This window comes from Giraffa tippelskirchi, chromosome 14 (assembly GCF_054371585.1).
Source record: "Giraffa tippelskirchi isolate mGirTip1 chromosome 14, T2T-mGirTip1v1.2.pri, whole genome shotgun sequence".
NCBI lineage: Eukaryota > Metazoa > Chordata > Mammalia > Artiodactyla > Giraffidae > Giraffa > Giraffa tippelskirchi.
Genome location: NC_137288.1, coordinates 50,669,346 through 50,675,345, shown reverse-complemented (window position 1 = coordinate 50,675,345; position 6,000 = coordinate 50,669,346).

The following is a 6,000-nucleotide window of genomic DNA, read 5'->3' as shown; positions in this document are numbered from 1 at the left end:
AGCCTTAATCAGCAGAATTATGCTCAGAATTCTCCTTCAATGCACACTTGATTTTGATTGGGATATTCTGAATATACCATGTGGTAAAATCACATGCCCTGAGTACCCTATCTTTGCAAAAGCACTGTGCTTCTTGATTAGTCCAATTATATATCTCCCTTTCCAACCACAAACTTGTCCCCATTTTACAGATGGAGAAACTGAGGCAAAGTTAGATTAAGTCATATGACAAGTTGGCACCATAACTAGGATTATATCTAAGTAGCTCAGTTGCTCAGTCATGTCCAACTCTTTGAAACCCCATGGACTCTGCCTGCCAGGCTCCTCTGTCCATGGAATTCTCCAGGTAAGAATGCTGGAGTGAGTTGCCAGTCCCTTCTCCAGGGGATCTTCCTGACCCAGGGATTGAACCTGGGTCTCTTGCATGGCAGGCGGATTCTTTACTGAGCCACCAGGGAAGCCCGTAACTAGGATAACATCTGATAAAAGAAGTGTGTGTTTATATTAAGCTGCTAATTAAATTTACACACAGAGGTAATAGTTCTTATAGCAGGTACTCACATAAACTGGCAGAAGGATGAATAGGTACAGTCTTTCTGAAAAGTCCCTTGTCAACATCTATTGAGAGCAATGAATGTGTTCCTATACACTGACAGTGTAATTAGACTCTAGGAATTCATAGCCAGGTAAGAATCTGGAATGTGCTGAAGGATTCAGGCACAAAGATAGAGTTAATAGCAATGCTGGATGGACGGTAAGTTCTCTGTACTGTTGTATGTAGTTTGTGGTCCTCCCACATGAGAGGGGTCGGGTTCTCCCTATCATACAGAGAAAGCTGCTGAGGCTTAAGAAGAGATGAAGTAATAAAAGTAAGAAGATGAGTAAGTCCTTGGCCACTTGGCTCATAGAGAGGATTGGAGTCCAATATTATTTATTGTAGAAAATTTAGAAACTGTATAAATTCCCCAATTAAGAATAGACATGAGAATGACAGAAAAATTACTCATTAAATAATTTTAGTGGTGTTTATCTGTGATTTATATCTAAAAAGACCAATCATTGGATGGGCATTTTCAGATTCATATGTGAATCTGGAACTTAGGCACGAGTAGAGAATTAAAGAGCCATCAAAATGGTATATACATCCTGAGGCATTGAATACAGTGAAGTAGAGAGAGAGAGCGGAGAAGGCAATGGCAACCCACTCCAGTACTCTTTCCTGGAAACGCCCATGGACGGAGGAGCCTGGTAAGCTGCAGTCCATGGGGTCTCTAGGAATCGGACACGACTGAAGCGACTTAGCAGCAGCAGCAGCAGCAGAGAGTGAGAGAGATAAAGAAGAGGTTCAAAGCTGACGCCTGGGAACTTCCGTGTAAGGAAGCCAGGGTGATGAGAGAAACCAGAAAAAGAGTCAGAGAAGTGGCAGCTGTGGAGGTGAGAGTTCAGAGTGGAGTCCAGGAAGTCAGGCAAAGAAAATATTTCAAGGAGGAGTGTGTGATCAACCAGTCAAATGTTGTTGAGAAGTTCAGTAAAATATGGATTAAGTCTTGAACTTGGTGATATAGAGGTCACTGTTGATCTTATAACTGAACTGATTCGTTGAGAATAATGACAACAAAACCTGCTTGGAGTTGTTTGGGGAAGAAAGACAGGCTGAAAAATTGGAGAAAACAAATTTAAATGACTCTCTGAGTTTTGTTATAAGGGAGATCACTGGGTGGAAGGTAATGATAAGTCAAATATGAGTTTTTGTCCATTTGTTTTAAAAAAAAAAAGACATTGCGGTACATTCATTAATGGGATTGCTGTAGGGAGGGATTGATATTTTTAGAAAGAGAGGTTAATTGCAATAGTGATGTCCTTGAGTGGGTGAGAAGAGATGTGCATAGCCTTGGGGTTGACCTTACATTGGGTCCTAGACAGTTAACCTATTATAACAGAAGGAAAGGGACCCATATGCTTGGTAAATTTTATTATGGAAAAAGGGTATCTATTTCCTGTGATAGTTTCTCTTTCCTTCTGAGAAAAATAAGAAATGAGGTTGTCAGCTTAGTGTCTGGAGAGGGAAGTGGTGCTGTAGATTTGGGGAGAGGTGTTAAATAGGCGTTTTGGAGAGTAGCAATGTACAGTGGCTTCCCTCGTGTCTGAAATTCAGGAGACCTGAGTTCGATCCCTGGGTTGGGAAGATCCCCTGGAGAAGGGAAATGCTACTCACTCTAGTATTCTGACCTGGAGAATTCCATGAGCTATATAGTCCATCGGTGCTAAGAGTTGGACACGACTGAGCGACTTTCACTTTCAATGTACATTGACAATTGAAGAACAGACACAATGGCCAGGCACCATGTTGTTGTTCAGCCGCTCAGTTGTGTCCGACTATTTGTGACCCCATGGACTGCAGCACACCAGACTTCCCTGTCCTTCACTATATCCCGGAGTTTGCTCAAATTCATGTCCACTGAGTTGATGATGCAATCCACCTATCTCATCCTCTGTCGCCCCCTTCTCCTGCCCTCAGTCTTTTCCAAATTATCAGGGTCTTTTCCCATGAGTTGGCTGTTCATATCAGGTGGCCAAAGTATTGGAGCTTCAACTTCAACATCAGTCCTTCCAATGAATATTCAGAGTTGATTTCCTTTAGGATTGACTGGTTTGATCTCCTTGCTATCCAAGGGACTTTCAGATCCACAGTTCGAAAGCATCATTTTTTTTGGCACTCAGCCTTCTTCATAGCTCAGGTGGTGAAGAGTCCGCCTGCAATGCAGGAGACCCTAGTTCGATTCCTGGGTCGGGAAGATCTGCTGGAGAAAGGATAGGCTACCCACTCCAATATTCTTGGGCTTTCCTTGTGGCTCAGCTGGTAAAGAATCCGCCTGCAATGCAGGAGACCTGGGTTCAATCCCTGGGTTGGGAAGATCCCCTGGAGAAGGGAAAGGCTACCCACTCCAGTATTCTGGCCTGGAGAATTCCATGGACTGTATAGTCCATGGGGTCGCAAAGAGTCGGACATGACTGAACAACTTTCACTTCACTTCACTTCTTCTTTATGGCAGTATGTAGGGTCTCCTTGGTCAGTACAGAGGGGTGGAGAGCTAGGGCTTATTGGCCCAAGCCTCCAAGGAGATGGCATTTTGTTTTCAGAGAGCAAAGAGGAGAAAATGGTCTAGATGTGACTATGAACCCAAACCCTGGGAACCCAGTACCATGTGGGATAGGGCAGAAAAAAAATAGCCCCTGTTTGAAAATGATGCCAGAAAAGTCAAGTCTTCAGATGTGAATGTAGGCTGAGTTAAGGCAGAAGATGTGGAGAAGATCCAGAGAAGAGGAGGAGGAGGTGGAGGGATTTGGTGATGTTAGATTGCGAGTTCCAGAAGTGACTGGAAAGCGTTGCATGTTGGCTGGGAAAGTGTCCAGAAGTGAGGACTGGTCATCTTGCCTCCCGAGGGGCACAGGGCATGTGCTGGGATGCCCTGAGGCATTCTCATAGAAAGGTATTATTCTATTTGTAGTCCGTTTCCCGGGCTGGATTGGTTTTAGTGAGTTGGAGAGTGTGTATGGGGAATGGAGTGATAATGTCACTAGAATTGTATGAGGCAGTTTGAACACCTCCTTACTATTGCTTTTGCCAGTGTCTAGATGAAGAAAGGGTGGTACACGGATAAAGGAAATACTTAGGAGTTCATTAGCGATTCTTTTAATTCAGTAGTAAATGCAATAACAGAAGTAAAAATTGAATAAGAATGAATCATGTAAAATGCAAATAAGAACAGTTTCTTTTAGGTGTGATATTGTGCTGATAATGCATGGTTCTTATTTCATTATTTTTTTCTGCAATGAGTATAGATGTATTTAGAATATGTAAAATCATTTCTCAATTTTTCTGTGTATAATTGTGCACCCATTTATTGTTCTTCTGATTATGGACTCACATACTAGCCTGTAAAAAAGCAATATAGACAAAAACAAAGCAGAATGAAAGGGAAGAGACTGAGTATCATAAAAGGGAATAAAGGGTTAAAAATATTCCATTGTATGGATATGCAGTGATTTGTTTATTCATTTCCTGAGAAACATTTGGATTGTTTCCAATTTGGGGCTATTGTAAGTGAAACTGAGTAGTCATTTTCAGATCCTTGTGTGGACATATGTTTTTATTACTCTGGCTAAGTATCTAAGAGTGGAATACCTGGGTCATTTGGTAGGAGTATGTTTAACTTTTTAGAAAACTGCCAAAGTCTTAAAAAATAGTTGTAACAATATACACCACAAATGGCACTGTGTGTGATTCTGTTACTTCACTGTCTCACAAAACACTTGGTGTTTGGCTTTAGGCTTTTGACTGGATGTGTAGTGGTATTATATTATGGTTTCAATTTGCATTTCCTTCTGGAGAAGGAAATGGCAACCCACTCCAGTACTCTTGCCTGGAAAATCCCACGGACAGAGGAGCCTGGAGGGCTACAGTCCATGGGGTCGCAAAGAGTCGGACACGACTGAGCGACTTCACTTTCACTTTTCACTTTTATGCATTGGAGAGGGAAATGGCAACCCACTTCAGTGTTCTTGCCAGGAGAATCCCAGGGACAGAGGAGCCTGGTGGGTTGCCATCTATGGGGTCGCACAGAGTCGGACACGACTGAAGTGACTTAGCAGCAGCAGCAGCAGCAATGACTACTGAGGTTGAATTTATATTTATGTGCTTATTGGCTATCTGTATCTCATTGTTGATAAAGTGTCTGTTCTCATCTTTTGACCATTCTTGAGTTGTTTCTTATTATTGAACTATGTTTTTTTATATAGTCTAGGCACAGTTCTTTGAATGTTTTGTAAATATCTTCCTCCATCTGTGGTTTGCCTTTTCATTTTCTTAACAGTGCTTTAAAAAAAAAACAACTTTTTTACACTCAATGAGATATAATTTACAGATTTTTTTTCCTTTAGAGTTTATGTTTCTTTTATCTAAGAAATTTTGCCAAACCTAAGATCACTAAGATGTTTTTCTATGTTTTCTCTAAAAGTTTTATAGTTTTATCCCTTACCTTCCCATCTATGATGTATTTTGATTTATTATTTGTATGTGGTGTTAGATGAGAGTCAAGGGGTTTCCCTGGTAGCTCAGACGGTAAAGAGACTGCCTGCAGTGCACGAGACTGGGGTTTGGTCCCTGGGATGGGAAGATCCCCTGGAGAAGGAAACGGTACCCACTCCAGGATTCTTTAGTGAGGACAGGGAAGCCTGTCATCCTGTAGTTCATGGGGTCACGAAGATTAGGACATGACTGAGCAACTGACGCACGCAAGGTTCCTTTTTATCTTTACATGACAATCCGGTTGTTTCAGCACCATTTGTTGAAAGATGATAATCTTTTTCTATTCAGTTTCATTTGGATCTTTGTCAAAACTCACTTGACTATGTCTGGGTCAGTCTGTTTCTAAACTGTTTTGTTCCATTGTCTTGATTACAATAGCTTTAGGGTAAGTCTTATAATAATATAGTATAAATCATCTAACTTTATTCTTACATATCAATTTTAGAACTATATTGTCAATTTCTACTAAAAAATGACTGCTGGGATTATGTTTTCCTTAGGATTTTAATGTATCTATAGATCATTTAAGGGAGAAGTGACATCTTAAAAATACTATCTTCACACATAAAGAGATCTATGAATATGATATATCTCTCCATTTATTTGGGTCTTCTTTCATTTCTCCCCGTGGTGTTTTACAGTTTTCAGTGTATTAGAGTATTACATTTGTCTCTAAGTATTTTATATTTTTGATACCACTATAATTGACATTGTTTTAAAATATCCTCAGCCTTGTGGAAGTTCTGGGGTTTGTTCTCTCTAATCCTTTGGGGTGGATCCTTCCTCGATCTCAGGTGGTTTCCACACATGCTGTGCTGATCAGTGCTCAGCTGATGACTACTGGAGACTCTGTAGTTCTCTGAGTTCTCTCTAGGTAGCTCTCTGCTTTCTGATCATCTTCTCTGTGATGT